The sequence below is a fragment of the Cornus florida genome, unplaced genomic scaffold (genome assembly GCF_030987335.1).
Source record: "Cornus florida cultivar Cherokee Brave unplaced genomic scaffold, ASM3098733v1 CherokeeBrave_3.0.0_Hap2_Chr02, whole genome shotgun sequence".
NCBI classification, from domain to species: Eukaryota; Viridiplantae; Streptophyta; class Magnoliopsida; order Cornales; family Cornaceae; genus Cornus; species Cornus florida.
Genome location: NW_026775572.1, coordinates 71533892 through 71550200, shown reverse-complemented (window position 1 = coordinate 71550200; position 16309 = coordinate 71533892). Strand labels below are relative to the sequence as shown.

The following is a 16309-nucleotide window of genomic DNA, read 5'->3' as shown; positions in this document are numbered from 1 at the left end:
GGTAGACTTAATGTAAGCCAACACTCTTCCTACCACTAGAATTTCTACCATTCTTTGAAGATAAAGTACAATGCAAAGAATTTTCACTCATGCTCTCATAAAGACGCCACACGTCATCCTCATGCCTATCAATGTAAGAGCCACCCATGGAAGCATCAACCATGCCCTTGTAATTATCCGATAAGCTCTCAAAGAAATATTGAACTAATTGCCATTTGGGCATGTCATGATGTAGACACTTCCTAAGCAATTCATTAAAGCGTTCCCATACCTCATGAAATGTTTCCCCATCCCCATGTGAAAATTCCCTAATTGAAATTCTCATGGCATTGGTTTTAGAAACCGGATAGTACTTCTTCAAGAACTCTTGTCGCATTTCCGCCCAAGAAGTTATTGAAAAAGGCCTAAGATTGTTAAACCAATATTTTGCCTTGTCTTTAAAGGTAAATGGAAAAAGTTTAAGCCTTAAGATCTCTTTCGGCATGTCCGTGTATTTTACAGTGGAACATACTTCAAGAAACTCATCTAAATGCTTGTAAGGTTCTTCACTTGGAAATCCATGATAGTTAGGAAGCATTTAAATGGTTTGTAGTTTGATTTCATAGTGGTGTGCTCTAAATGGTGGCAATTGAATACATGTGGGTGTATTATATTCATTAGGCACATAGTGATCTCTTAAAGCAAAGGGAGGATTAGCAATTGGAGGTGCAACATGGGCACCTTGATTGCCTTGAATGATGGAAGGTGGTGGAGCATAGATTGGCCTTGTTGTTGTGGTGGATGAATGAATGGTCTCGACATGCCTAATGGAATTTGCATGTTATCATGATGCACATTGGAGTGGAGGATACCTTGTTGGTCTATGTGACCAAGGTCCTCCATATGGTCCTTATCGTGTCCTTCCATTGATGAAATGGATTGACTAGAACTACCTCTTCCCCTAGGGTTTCGAATAATGGATTCAAGATAAAAATTTAAAGGGACAAGAGTGGGTCTCAATGATCTACGACCATGCATGCACAATGCAACACAACAAGAAATAATGACAAACACTTCACCTTCACAACAAGTCAATAATCAACAAACTTCCTCCACATACAATGTTCCCATACTCCCATGCTTTAACAACAATATGTAAGAAAAGTAAATTGCCTCCACGTGGGCTCACGATTTATCTAAGAATTGAAATACAAGCCTCCACGCGGGCCGACGATTTAACTAGAGATTGAGTAAGAAAAAGCTCACAAAGATCCTTTAGCACTTCAACTCCAAATTTTTAGCTTTTAGCTTAGCAATTTTTTTTTTATTTTATGATTTTAGCCTTTTTCCTTGTTTGCTTAGCTCCTTTGCTTGGAATACTCATTTGTTCACCTTCTTAGCCCAATACTCCTAGTCAAACAAGAACCAACAAAATAAGTAACAAAAATTGAAATGATAATAAAGTAAAGACACGATCAAAGGAGTACTAATTCTTAATTGATTCCACAAATATGATGTTGCCAATCAATCAATCCTCGGCAACGGCGCCAAAAACTTTGGTGACTTACCGAGCGTGTGCACAAAATAATGCACAACACTTTGAGTTTGGAAATTAGTGTCAAGTGGGCACCATAATTTAAATTTATAAACCACTTAACACCTATACTATGTAGTATGATCAAGATTAGGGTTAGTAGGTCGAGTGATCAAAATAGTGGTTGGTGGTTGAATTACACTAGATGCAATTTAAACTAAAGTAAATAATAATGCAATAAAGAGAATGAAAGAGAGAGAGAGATCTTGGGGTTTAGAGATCACCACTAAGTATAGCTTTTCTACACCCTTAGTGAATGATTAATGAGGGGAAAAAAACATGTATTGCAACAAAGTGTGTGTGTGTGGTTGTTTCAACAAGCATGGATGACAAATTAAGCATATATTGTCTAAACAACATGGTGGATAGTACAACATATCAAATTAAGCCATTAATCATTTCTTTAAGCTCACAATGCAAACACATCACAAGGTTAGAAATATATGTTACTTGCTTTCATAAGTATGGAACATCAATAACAAGCATGGATTGTCCGCCCATTTAACATCTAAACTACAACTACACTACAATTAAACTAATGACATGAAATTAAACTAATTAAATTAAGGGAGAGGTACAATCCATCAAGAAATGAGTATGAACCATCAAATAAACTACAAGAACATTCCATTAAGCATTATGTCTTGACAATCTCTAGATCTATAGCATCAATACACATAGACATGCATCAATAACACAAGAAATAGTGATAAACACATAAACATCTATTCTAGCATACATAGACATATGGATAGAATGAAATGATCAATTGGAAGCATTAAATCATATAAATAATTGAATAAACAAGATATATATATATATGAAAGTGTCAAAACATGTATCACAATACAAATCCTCTCAAAAATACATAAATCAAGAAGTGAAAAACATGCTTAGGGCTAACTCTAGCCCCAATAGGATGTCTAGCCACTCATGGATGATGTCCTCCAACCCTCAAGGGCAAGATCCATGGAAGAAATCTGCTCCTTGGTTGATGAAGAGCCTCCAATGGTGTTTCTAGCCTCCTCCTCTCCTTTGCTTCCTCACTAAGTATTATCTTCTCTAAGTATGTGTATATGTGTAAAAGTGGCTCATATTCCTTATATAGGTAGGTCAAAAATCACCCCTAATGAGCTGGGCTCGTAGACCAATAATCCTTTAATGATTGGATATGAGACAACTTTTAATGAGCTGGAATTTGGATTTTTCTAGGGATTTGGGAAGTTCGATCGATCGAACTTGAGGTGAGATCGATTGAACATGGCTGAGATCTTTCGAATTGAAGCTAGATCGATCTTCAATGGCGACGCCTTTTAAGATAAAAACAAATCTGAGATATTTTGAAGATATTTTTGAAAAAAGGACAAAAGTGGTTAGTAGGGTGGTACAGCTGGATAAGATATGGCATGTGGATAAGAACAAGAAAGTTCGATTGATCAGAGAATGATGTTGGATCGATCGAACTTTTAGGATCTCTAAAGATGACATCATGGCCTGGATCTATCTTGGAGTGTTGAGATCGATGAAAGTTGGATCGATCGAACTTTTCTTGAGATCGATCGAAGTGCTGAAATTCCACCTTTTGCTTTCTTTTGTTCTACTTTGCTCCTTTCTTTGATTCATCCCAGAATTTCTTCATTTTTGCTCTTATTTGGTTGAGTTAGCTTATTTTGGGGATAAGTACCTGAAAGTGAAAATAACACGAAATAAATAAAAAATGGGAAAATAAGATAGATAAAGGTTCTAGGATACCTAAGCTTAAGGGGTTTAAATAAGCACTTTTCAGCGCTTATCAGTATTTGTCTCCAAAGTACCCAAAGCGGTTAAATTTTTTTCCTCAAATACGGGTGTGATACCCCCTAATTTCGGAACATGGGTTGATCAAATTCGTGCACAAAATTAAGGGATATCAAAACAATTTAAGAATTTAAACAAACACAGAATACAAAGATCAATAATAAAGAATAAATAACTCGGTAAAGGAAATCTATTAAATAAAAGTTTCACTAATAATTCTTCAGAATTTACAACTCGAGAATCCTATAACTCAAGGACCCCTTAACAAAAATCCATTACCCAGAAGTTCATTATTAAATACTAATATCAAATGAAATAATAATAATATCCTACTTTTAAATAAACCAAAAGAGTGGATAAGTCTTCCAGCTACGGATCCTCAACTGTAATGACCCGGTCATTTTTCTTCTTTTTCTTTTTCTTAGATTTTAACGGATATTTTTTTTTCCATTGTCTTTTCCTTTTTGGGTTGGGTTTTTCATCACTTGATGTCGTTTCGAGTGCTCTGGAATGATTTCCGAGACTCTTTTTCTTGAATTGACAACTTCCTTTAGGGATTGTGTCATTTCCATATTTTATTTTTCCGAACACTATTCACATTTTGTTTTTTTCTCGTTTATCATTTTTCCTTGCACAACCTCACTTTTTTTGCTCGAATTTGATTCCGGTTTTGCATGCATTCATGATATTTGATTTCCATGATAGTGGTATTTTTACTTTTCTAGAAAAACATGTTGATTGCTTACTTCTTTCATAAAGGGGCATTAATGCATACTTTAGTGTAATTATTCTTAACTTGTGGAATTTTAGAGTAATTAAATAAAGTAATTATTTTTCATCTTGGGGACCATTTTGCAATTAAATTTGAAAGATATTTTCAAAAAGGACCTTTTTGTAATTTTTGAAAAGTGTGACAAGTGTCCCACTCTCATTGGTCCACTTGTTGACATTTGTGTGGAAACACTTTAATGCATTGGATGATGACATTTGGAGGGTGAGGATTCACCCACTTGTTGGCCTAGGATTGGTGCACTTGTTGGCTTGGTTGGTTGATAAGTGTAGGTGTGGGATTAAGCCTAGGAAGGAGCCATAGATTAGTGACAAGTGTAGGTTCACAATTTAGTCTTGTCAATATCTTTGGGCCACTTTGAGATTATGGTTTTAAACGAGGGTTTTTGTGCAATTGACCATAGATGTGTGTGTTGACCATGGTGTAAGAGCATATAGTGAGTGGAGGATTTCTATTTCCTCCACTCACACTTAACCACATTATTTCATTCTCTTCCTTACAAGAAAACCCTAGCCTCCATGGATGGAGCTTGAAGCCTTAGGCATTGACTTTGATCTTTGAGGCCCTTCTACTTACTTTAGACCATAAAGCTTGGAATACTTTTTGTTCCCCCCAACCACCTCTTCAAAACCCTTGAAGGATCTAGCCTAACTCCTGGTTTTGCTTTGGTATTTAGAGATTCAATTCTCTAGTGAGGTATTGATCTATTATTTTGAAGTATTTTTATGTCATTATTGAGTGTTTTACATGCATGGAAGAGAAGGACTTGTATTTTGCCCTTAAACGGTTTTAACTTGAAAATAATCTTGTTAAATTAAATATAGAATATGAAAATATACTCAATTACCTTTCATTTAGTTTTGGTTTCATGTAATTTGAATTTAAAATGAATTAGTTATGAATTTTTAAAGTTGCAAGCTAGTTGTTGGAAATTTAAAGCTTTTCCTTTTTGGTCTGGAAATGAATTTTATTATGGAGCTGTGGTGCTTCAATTGCCTTGAAATTTTTACTGGAACTTCCCCCATGGGATTTACACTACTCAGAATTTTTTCACAATTTTAGAGCATTTCTAAATTTTTTTTCAAATCTGAAACTATCTACTGTCCATGTTTTTATTGCAGCTAGAAAACATATTTTTAGATGATTTATTTCACTAACCTTTTGACATTGGATCATGGCTTAAATTTTCCGTTTTACACTCTCATATGTTTACTTCCAAAATAAATTAGGTTTGCCCAATTTAGATGTCAAATGAATTTTTCATGAATTTTCAAAGTTGGAAGCTACAGGCTGAAAATGTGTTTTCTGGGCAGAATTTGTTTCAAAGTTGTGGGTCAAAACTATTTCAATTGTGAAAATATTTTGTTAAAATAAATTTATATTATCAAATTACAGTGTTTAAGCTTTCATTGGGCTTTGGATTCATTGAATTTGGGTTACAATTGAATTTTTTTATGAATTTTACAAGTTGAAGGTAGCAAGCTGAAAAATCTATTTTGCGGACCGAAAATTTGGGGCGATTTCATTTCGGTGGTAATTGGGATTTTCATTCCAATTGAGGTAGGGAATGTTGTAGGATTATTTGTGTGTTGTATTATGTGTTTGCCATGATTATACAACATATATGTATGCCTTTTATCAAATCTAGAAAGTTAGTAATTTTTATTTCTTTGTATAAGATTTAAAATTTATGATGATGTATAACTTTGATTTGAATTGTAACGTGCTAGGAAATTATGCTTAGATATGTTGGTTAACATATATTAAACTTGGATCATTTGATTAAGAATTACAACTTTTATTTAATATTTATCTTTAGTGAAAGTTTAATTCACATGGTTGTATCATGTATTAAATCAAGTTGTAATGTGGTATTTAAATAGGCCTTAGCATGTTCTCTAACATAGATTAAATTGAGGGCATTTGGAATTGTTTAAAAATCTAGAGGAAATTAATTAATTAGCTTGATTAATTTTGTTTTAAGTGTTTTAATCACTTAACTTGTCATTTGATGTTATATATATGATGACCATGACATGTCTTTCAATATATATTAAATTGAGGTTATTTGGATTAACTTGGAATTTAGAGAATTTAAATATTTATGTTTAATTAAATTCTACTTTATTACTCCATGGATTTAATTGCATTTTGGAAGTTGTTTTTATATTTAAATCATGGATTTGGATTTGATGTATATTCACTTGATTACTTTTGAGCATTGGATAACATAGTTGTTACTTTTATATTCATGAGAATATGTTTTTCCTTGTTGAATATACTGTTGCTATGTGTAAGGAATTGCACACTTTGTATTTGATATCTTACATGCCATAGTACTTGTGAATTTTGAGCATGTATTGTATAAGTTTCCAAAATTTGAATTGTGCTTGGTAAATAGTTGATCTCTTGTATATACATGTTGATATATATACGTTGTTACACAATTTGTTGATTTTGGAAACTTGGGGATGTCGTTGTTTGGCTACGGCTAGGACTTGGTTCTAGTACGGGGGATTATCCCCTTATATAGTCTAGTGTGCACATAGGGAGGTTACCCATGGGCTAGTAACCCTAAAGTAACTATGTTGTCGGTCTGATCCGGCGTGACGTCCGAGTATCCATTTTGTTTGATTCCGTATTTCATTTCAAGTTGATAACTAGATGATATCGTATCTTGTTATTCCTTATTTGATTTCCTATTTTGAGCTTAAGATGTAGCTTTGTGAAAGCATTCTTCATGCGTTGTATTGGAAGTTCCATTGTTGGTTAAATTACATCGATATCATAATTTGTGTTTTGATATTTAAACGTAGTTTAGGAATGACATTATAGATTCATTTTGAACATAGACGTTAGGTGGCATGACCCACACTTGTTGTTTTCGTATTTTGGATTTCAAGTTGAAGGCTTTGAGAATCTATATCTTGTTGCCTTGTATAGGTCGATGCATGCTCATCTCCTACGAGTAGCTTTATGTTACTCACCCCTCTGATACTGGGGCATATTTCAGGTACAGGACCCTGGATTTGAAGATTCCATTGCTCCTTGGATGGCTTACCGTTTCTAAGTTTCTATTTTATGCAAGTGTTAGCATAAGATGCCTCTTTGTATCCCTATTTGTTTAAACTTGTATTCGTTGATTCGTATATGTAAAATGTACGTAAGTGCACTCTTTTCAATGTATTTAACATGTATGAGATGAGGCCGGAGGCTAATGACATGTATCTCATTTTCTATGCACTTTTGTTTTCAAAGTTTATTATGAAAATATTGAAAAATGTTAAGTCATTACTTCATAACTTTCGCATCGGGTGTTGGAATTTCATATCTTTTCTGCCCGGACTCAGAATCAGACGATTCTTGAGTCTAATTTTGTTCATTTTTCGTTGTCCTTCCAATGGTGTGCACGGTGGCACCCTTTTTAGTGAGAAATGACTATTTTGCCCTTAGTTCATCTCTTTTCGGGTTAGGCATTCTTGCTTCATTTGCTTGGCTCATTTGAGTTCCGTGGCTTTATGGAGAGTCATTTTGGGGCCTTAGGGATGACGTACATCTCTTGAGGTCATTTGGCTTCTTTCGCTTTCGCATTTCGGGTCCGTTATCGGGTCAACTTCCGGTTCATCACTAACGCACCGGGTTAAGAAATTCGAGTCGTTACAAGTGGTATCAGAGCTCCTAGGTTTGAATACCTTGGACGACAAGTTTTGGGTGCATATCATGCTTATGTTGGCATGCTCTATGTGTTTATATGCTTCATGATAATACGTTTTGGTTTGATAACATGTTTATGTGCTTACGTGCTACATGTGGTATGCTGTTTGTTTAGCATGATTTAATTATTATGTATAGAGCATGACGTATGATGTATTCTAAATCAGATTTGTATATGTATAATTGTGTTACATATTTGGCATGGCACGAGATTGGTCATTGAGGCTCGAGTTGAGGTTGATGGTGATTGTAGTCACGGTTGTATTGTAGTTTAGGTTGTTGTTGACCTAGAGTTGGTTTAGAGGTAGGTGGAGAGACACCTTTTGTTTAGGCTCTTGTGGGGTGAGCCATCAGGCACAACCGTAGTACTGGATTTGTTGATTTTTGGCCATGGTTAGGTTTTGGACCTTTTGGGATCCTTGGTTGTTTTGGAAGGTTCCTCTCAAATTGTAATTTTCGTGCGCGGGTACGTTGTGGGCGGGTGTATGGCATTGTCATGCTACCGTACTGGAAAGCTACGAGTGCAGTTCGGATGGAATCAACGTTGGGTTTTGTTCCGACTAGTGTAGTCCTTTTGATCGATAATGATGATGGTTGTTTTGCGGATCAGTCGTAGTAATCGATTTGGTTGTCTGATTGTATGGCTAGAGTTGCCATTTCCTTTAAGTTCTCCTTGCGCGATGACACTTTTGGGGTCAAGTCGATTGATAGATGCTTCGGGTAGAGAGAGCATTGCATTGTTAGTGTCACTTGTAGTGTCACCCTTAGATTCAGAGATGGATTATAAGAGTCTTACCATTGTGGTAAGGGCTCACGTTTGTTTTGAGACAGGTTGTTGTTGCATTGGTTTTTTGAGTCAATGTGTGGCTAGGACTGGTCCTTCCTTTTTACCTAAGCACTCTAGGACACGATGTCCATAGGGTTCATTGTTGCATCACTTTTGTTTTCTGCAGTTTCATTTACTACCATGTTAGTAGTATGACTTATGATATTGTGATGCATGAGTAGGTAGAGGTCTATCCACATTTGCCTTCTTGTTGTGTGGCAATAGCATGCCTTTCTTATATGCTTCGAGATGCCATGTTGTTACTGCGTTTTAATGACATGCTTTTGTGTTTATGTGGAGACGTGCAGCATGTGCTTTTGATTTTCAGCTATGTAAGTAGATTTTCTTTCTGGTAGTTGCATTCCTTGTCATATGCATGACTTTTAGGTTTGGCTTTCCTATTCATTTCCCTTGGTTGCACGTAGTCTATATACGGGTTTCCACAATGGTTTTGTGCTGGTTCGTGTTAGGGACTTCACAAGGAGTGAGTCTCTTCCCTCCGTTGTGTTGTGCACTGTTTTGGGGTTGGTTGGTCCATGAGGATCATCGTTGTTGTCTTGAGTCCTTGGTGAGGATTTGATAGATTTTGGTCAACTTACTTCCATATAGGGGGTGAAGTCGTTGACTTTGTTGTCTTTCATTTCAGAGATGGAGTCGTGATGTTGTCCTTTTTAGGACTGGTGGTCCCCTTTCTTTCGTGTCTTCCCTTGGGGAGTTCCTGCCATGGTTGTTGACGGTTGTGGTGCTCAAGTGAGTTGATTGGTGTGAGATCATTTTACGGAAACTTATGTCCATATCTTTGAGGATTTATTGATTCGTGAGGTGAGCTCGATGCTCTTTTGAGAATGTCTTTTGGAGATTTGTTCCAGTTTTGGAGGCCTGGATATAGTTGACTCTTAGGAGGAGTTTTGGAGGATCGTTGTTGGATATGGCTTGCTTGTAGAGTTTTCTCGTCCTAGTTATGATTAGGTATGGCCTTGAGGAATTGTAGTTCCAGTGGTTATTTATAGATGGATCGAAATTGAGGAATTTTGATTTAACTTGGTGTTGTCAAGTACGATTTTGAGAGACTCGTTCTATGACCTTGGTTGTCAAGATTTTGATGTGTGTGCCACTTCGTGGACTTATATTTCGAGGATCTAGTTATCCGTGATAGGGATTTTAATCCGATGTTTTATTACAGTGAGTAGTCTTATAGTTGATTTATTTTAGGATGATATCTGGGATTTTGGAGATGCTGTTTTGCTTGTCAGACTTTGGATTCGTAATTGATGTTGTTGATAGTTGTGTTTTGAGATGTTAAAATGGTTGGTCTTTTTGTATTGAGGATTTTAAGTCCTTAAGCGTAGCGGTACCTATGGCATCGTTGTCAGAGTTTTGGGATTGGCTAGGATGGTCCAGCCGGACATCTTTGGACCATATCTCAACTCTCACAAAATGTTGGTTTCCATAGTGCTTTTGGTAATGATCATTTTTGACATTGAAGTCATTTGTATCGAGAGGTTTCATGGGTAGACCTAGTGGGGGTAGGTTATGAATTGGTGCCTTATACTGTCATGCTACCGTACAAGTTGTGTGCTGTGGGCGGGTGCTAGTTGCCGTCGATGCTACCTTACTAACGAGTAAGTGTGGGCGGACACTAGGAAATGTCATTGCTACCACACATTTGAGTACGTCGTGGGTGGGTTCTAGTCACTATTCGTACTGCCATGTCGTCTTTATTTAGTACTTTGATTTGATTCATGGATATCTTGGAGTTCTGTTGGTGGTTGTTTTTGGTTCCTTATGATGGTTCGTTAGGAAGGGTGCTTTCGATTGTTGTCTTCCGTTCCCTCGTCTGGCCTTAAGTTCTGTGTGTAAGTTTCGACTTGTGGTGTAGCCAAGTGATCATTTTTCTTTTGAAGGGTTGTCCTGTCGTGAGCACGTGGGTGCGAATGACATGGGCTTGTACGTTGTCTTCAGTTTTGGGATTGCTTTCGTAACATGTTGTGAGGGATACTCAGAGATGTACTCCGTAGTTATCCTGGTTTCGCCTTTTTGTTTTGTTGGGGCTAGATTTTGGGGACAAAATCCCTTTAAGGTGGGAAGGTTGTAATGACCCGATCATTTTTCTTTCTTTTCTTTTTCTTAAATTTTAATAGATATTTTTTTTTTCCGTTGTCTTTTCCATTTTGGGTTCGGTTTTTCATCACTTGATGTCGTCTTGAGCGCTCTTGAATGATTTCCGAGACTCTTTTCCTTGAATTGACAACTTCCTTTCGGGATTGTGTCATTTCCATATTTTATTTTTCCGAACACTATTCACATTTTGTCTTTTTCCCGTTTATCCTTTTTCCTTGCACAACCTCGCTTTTTGTGCTCGGATTTGATTTCGATTTTGCATGCATTCATGATATTTAATTTCCATGATAGTGGTATTTTTACTTTTCTAGAAAAGCATGTTGATTGCTTAGTTCTTTCATAAAGGGGCATTAATGCATACTTTAGTGTAATTATTCTTAACTTGTGGGATTTTAGTGTAATTAAATAAAGTAATTATTTTTCATCTTGGGAACCATTTTGTAATTAAATTTGGAAGATATTTTCAAAAAGGACCTTTTTACAATTTTAAAAAAGTGTGACAAGTGTCCCACTCTCATTGATCCACTTGTTGACATTTGTGTGGAAACACTTTAATGCATTAGATGATGACATTTGGAGGGTGAGGATTCACCCACTTGTTGGCCTAGGATTGGTGCACTTGTTGGCTTGGATGGTTAACAAGTGTAGGTGTGGGATTAAGCCTAGGAAGGAGCCATGGATTAGTAACAAGTGTAGGTTCACAATTTAGTCTTGCCAATATCTGTGGGCCACTTTGGAATTATGGTTTTAAAGAAGGGTTTTTGTGCAATTGACCATAGATGTATGTGTTGACCATGGTGTAAGAGCACATAATGAGTGGAGGATTTCTATTTCCTCCACTCACACTTAACCACATTATTTCATTCTCTTTCTTACAAGAAAACCCTAGCCTCCATGGATGGAGCTTGAAGCCTTAGGCATTGACCTTGATTTTTGAGACCCTTCCACTTACTTTAGACCATAAAGCTTGGAATACTTTTTGTTCCCCCCATCCACCTCTTCAAAACCCTTGAAGGATCTAGCCTAACTCCTAGTTTTGCTTTGGTATCTAGAGATTCAATTCTCTAGTGAGGTATTGATTTATTATTTTGAAGTATTTTTATATCATTATTGAGTGTTTTACATGCATGGAAGAGAAGGACTTTTATTTTGCTCTTAAACTATTTTAACTTGAAATTAATCTTGTCAAATTAAATATAGAATATGAAAATATACTCAATTAGCTTTCATTTAGTTTTGGTTTCATGTAATTTGGATTTAAAATGAATTAGTTATGAATTTTTGAAATTGCAAGCTAGTTGCTGGAAATTTGAAGCTTTTCCTTTTTGGTCTGGAAATGAATTTTTATATGGAGCTGTGGTGCTTCAATTGCCTTGAAATTTTTATTGGAACTTCCCCCATAGGTTCTACACTACTCAGAATTGTTTCACGATTTTAGAGCATTTCTAAAATTTTTTTAAAATCCGAAACTATCTGCTGTCCATGTTTTTATTGCAGCTGGAAAACATATTTTTAGATGATTTATTTCACTAACCTTTTGACATTGGATCATGGCTTAAATTTCTAGTTTTACACTCTCATATGTTTACTTCCAAAGTAAATTAGGTTTGCCCAATTTGGATGTCAAATGAATTTTTCATGAATTTTCAAAGTTGGAAACTACAGGCTGAAAATGTGTTTTCTGGGTAGAATTTGTTTCAAAGTTGTTGGTCAAAACTGTTTCAATTGGGAAAATATTTTGTTAACCTAAATTTATATTATCAAATTACAGTGTTTAAGCTTTCGCTGGGCTTTAGATTCATTCAATTTGGGTTAGAATTGAATTTTTTATGAATTTTACAAGTTGAAGGTAGCTAGCTGAAAAATGTGTTTTGCGGACCGAAAATTTGGGGCGATTTCATTTCGGTGGTAATTGGGATTTTCATTCCAATTGAGGTAGGGAATGTTTTAGGATTATTTTTGCGTTGTATTGTGTGTTTGTTATGATTATACAACATATATGTATGCCTTGTATCAAATCTAGAAAGTTAGTAATTTTTATTTCTTTGTATAAGATTTAAAATTTATGATGATGTATAACTTTGATTTGAATTGTAACATGCTAGGAAATTATACTTAGATATGTTGGTTAACATATATTAAACTTGGATCATTTGATTAAGAATTACAACTTTTATTTAATATTTATTTTTAGTGAAAGTTTAATTCAGATGGTTGTATCAAGCATTAAATTAAGTTGTAATGTGGTATTTAAATAGGCCTTGGCATGTTCTCTAACATAGATTAAATTGAGGACATTTGGAATTGTTTAAAAATCTAGAGGAAATTAATTAATTAGCTTGATTAATTTTGTTTTAAGTATTTTAATCACTTAACTTGTCATTTGATGTTATATATATGATGACCATGACATGTCTTTCAATATATATTAAATTGAGGTTATTTGGATTAACTTGGAATTTAGAGAATTTAACTATTTATGTTTAATTAAATTTTACTTTATTACTCCATAGATTTAATTGCATTTTGGAAATTGTTTCTATATTTAAATCATGGATTTGGATTTGATGTATGTTCACTTGATTACTTTTGAGCATTAGATAACATACTTGTTACTTTTATATTCATGAGAATATGTTTTTCCTTATTGAATATATTGTTGCTATGTGTAAGGAATTGCACACTTTGTATTTGAAATCTTACATGCCATAGTAGTCGTGAATTTTGAGCATGTATTGTATAAGTTTCCAAAATTTGGAATGTGCTTGGTAAATAGTTGATATCTTGAATATACATGTTGATATATATACGTTGTTGAATAATTTGTTGATTTTGGAAACTTGGGATGTCGTTATTTGGCTACGGCTAGGACTTGGTTCTAATACGGGGGATTATCCCTCTATATAGTCGAGTGCGCACATAGGGAGGTTACCCATGGGCTAGTAATCCTAAAGTAACTATGTTGTCGGTCTGATCCGGCGTGACGTCCGAGTATCCACTTTGTTTGATTTCGTATTTCATTTCAAGTTGATAACTAGATGATATCGTAACTTGTTGTTCCTTATTTGATTTCCTATTTTGAGCTTAAGATGTAGCTTTGTGAAAGCATGCTACATGCGTTGTATTGGAAGTTCCATTGTTGGTTAAATTGCATCGATATCATAATTTATGTTTTGATGTTTAAATGTAGTTTAGGAATGACCTTATAGATTCATTTTGAACATAGACGTTAGGTGGCATAACCCAGACTTGTTGTTTTCGTATTTTGATTTCTAGTTGAAGACTTTGAGAATCTATATCTCGTTGCCTTGTATAGGTCGATGCATGCTTATCTCCTACGAGTAGCTTTATGTTACTCACCCCTCCGATACTGGGGCATATTTCAGGTACAGGACCCAGGATTTGAAGATTCCATTGCTCCTTGGATGGCTTACCGTTTCTAAGTTTCTATTTTATGCAAGTGTTAGCATAAAATGCCTCTTTGTATCCCTATTTGTTTAAACTTGTATTCGTTGATTCATATATGTAAAATGTACGTAAGTGCACTCTTTTCAATGTATTTAACATGTATGAGATGAGGCCGGAGGCCAATGACATGTATTTCGTTTTCTATGCACTTTTGTTTTCAAAGTTTATTATGAAAATATTGAAAAATGTTAAGTCATGGCTTCATAACTTTCGCATTGGGTGTTGAAATTTCATATATTTTCTGCCCGGACTCAGAATCAGACGATTCTTGAGGCTAATTTTGTTCATTTTTCGTTGTCCTTCCAATGGTGTTCACGGTGGCACCCTTTTAAGTGAGGAATAACCATTTTACCCTTAGTTCATCTCTTTTCGGGTTAGGCATTCTTGCTTCATTTACTTGGCTCATTTGAGTTTCGTGACTTCATGGAAAGTCATTTTGGGGCCTTAGGGATGACGTACATCTCTTGAGGTCATTTGGCTTCTTTCGCTTTCGCATTTCGGATTCGTTACCGGGTCAACTTCCGGTTCATCACTAACGCACCGGGTTGAGAAATTCGAGTCGTTACAGGTGGTATCAGAGCTCCTAGGTTTGAATACCTTGGATGACGGGTTTTGGGTGCATATCATGCTTATGTTGGCATGCTCTACGTGTTTATATGCTTCATGATAATACGTTTTGGTTTGATAACATATTTATGTGCTTACGTGCTATATGTGGTATGCCGTTTGTTTAGCATGATTTAATTATTATGTAAAGAGCATGACATATGATGTATTCTAGATCAGATTTTTATATGTATAACTGTGTTGCATATTTGGCATGGCACGAGATTGGTCATTGAGGCTCAAGTTGAGGTTAATGGTGATTCTAGTCACGGTTGTATTGTAGTTTAGGTTGTTGTTGACCTAGAGTTGGTTTTGAGGTAGGTGGAGAGACACCTTTTGTTTAGGCTCTCGTGGGGTGAGCCATTAGGCACAACCGTAGTATTGGATTTGCTGATTTGAGGCCATGGTTAGGTTTTAGACCTTTTGGGATCCTTGGTTGTTTTGGAAGGTTCCTCTGAGATTGCAATTTTTGTGGGCGGGTACGTTGTGGGCGGGTGCATGGCACTGTCATGCTACCGTACTGGAAAGTTATGAGTGCAGTTCGGATGGAATCAGCGTTGGGTTTTGTTCCGACAGGTGTAGTCCTTTTGATCGATAATGATGATGGTTGTTTTGGGGATCAGTCATAGTAATCGATTTGGTTGTCTGATTGTATGGCTAGAGTTGCCATTTCCTTTAAGTTCTCCTTGCGCGATGACACTTTTGGGGTCAAGTCGATTGATAAATGCTTCGGGTAGAGAGAGCATTGCATTGTTAGTGTCACTTGTAGTGTCACCCTTAGATTCAGAGATGGATTGTAAGAGTCTTACCATTGTGGTAAGGGCTCACGTTTGTTTTGAGACAGGTTGTTGTTGCATTGGTTTTTTGAGTCAGTGTGTGGCTAGGACTAGTCCTTCCTTTTTACCTAGGCACTCTAGGACACGCTGTCCATAGGGTTCATTGTTGCATCACTTTTGTTTTCTGTAGTTTCATTTACTACCATGTTAGTAGTATGATTTATGATATTGTGATGCATGAGTAGGTGGAGGTCTATCCACGTTTGCCTTCTTGTTGTGTAGCAATAGCATGCCTTTCTTATATGCTTCGAGATGCCATGTTGTTACTGCGCTTTAATGATGTGCTTTTGATTTTCATCTATATAAGTAGATTTTCTTTCTGGTAGTTGCATTCCTTGTCATATGCATGACTTTCTGGTTTGGCTTTCCCATTCGTTTCCTTTGGTCTCACGTAGTCTATATGCGGGTTTCCACAATGATTTTGTGCTGGTTCGTATTAGGGACTTCACAAGGAGTGAGTCTCTTCCTTCCGTTGTGTTGTGCACTGTTTTGGGGTTGGTTGGTCCATGAGGATCATCGTCGTTGTCTTGAGTCCTTGGTGAGGATTTGATAGATTTTGGTCGACTTACTTCCATGTA

General features: G+C 35.9%; 1 pseudogene; it reads left to right on the top strand.

Moving 5' to 3' along the window:
- The first annotated feature begins 221 nt into the window (after window positions 1-221).
- Window positions 222-320, top strand: LOC132298064 (small nucleolar RNA R71; annotated as a pseudogene).
- Window positions 321-16309: the final 15989 nt, after the last annotated feature.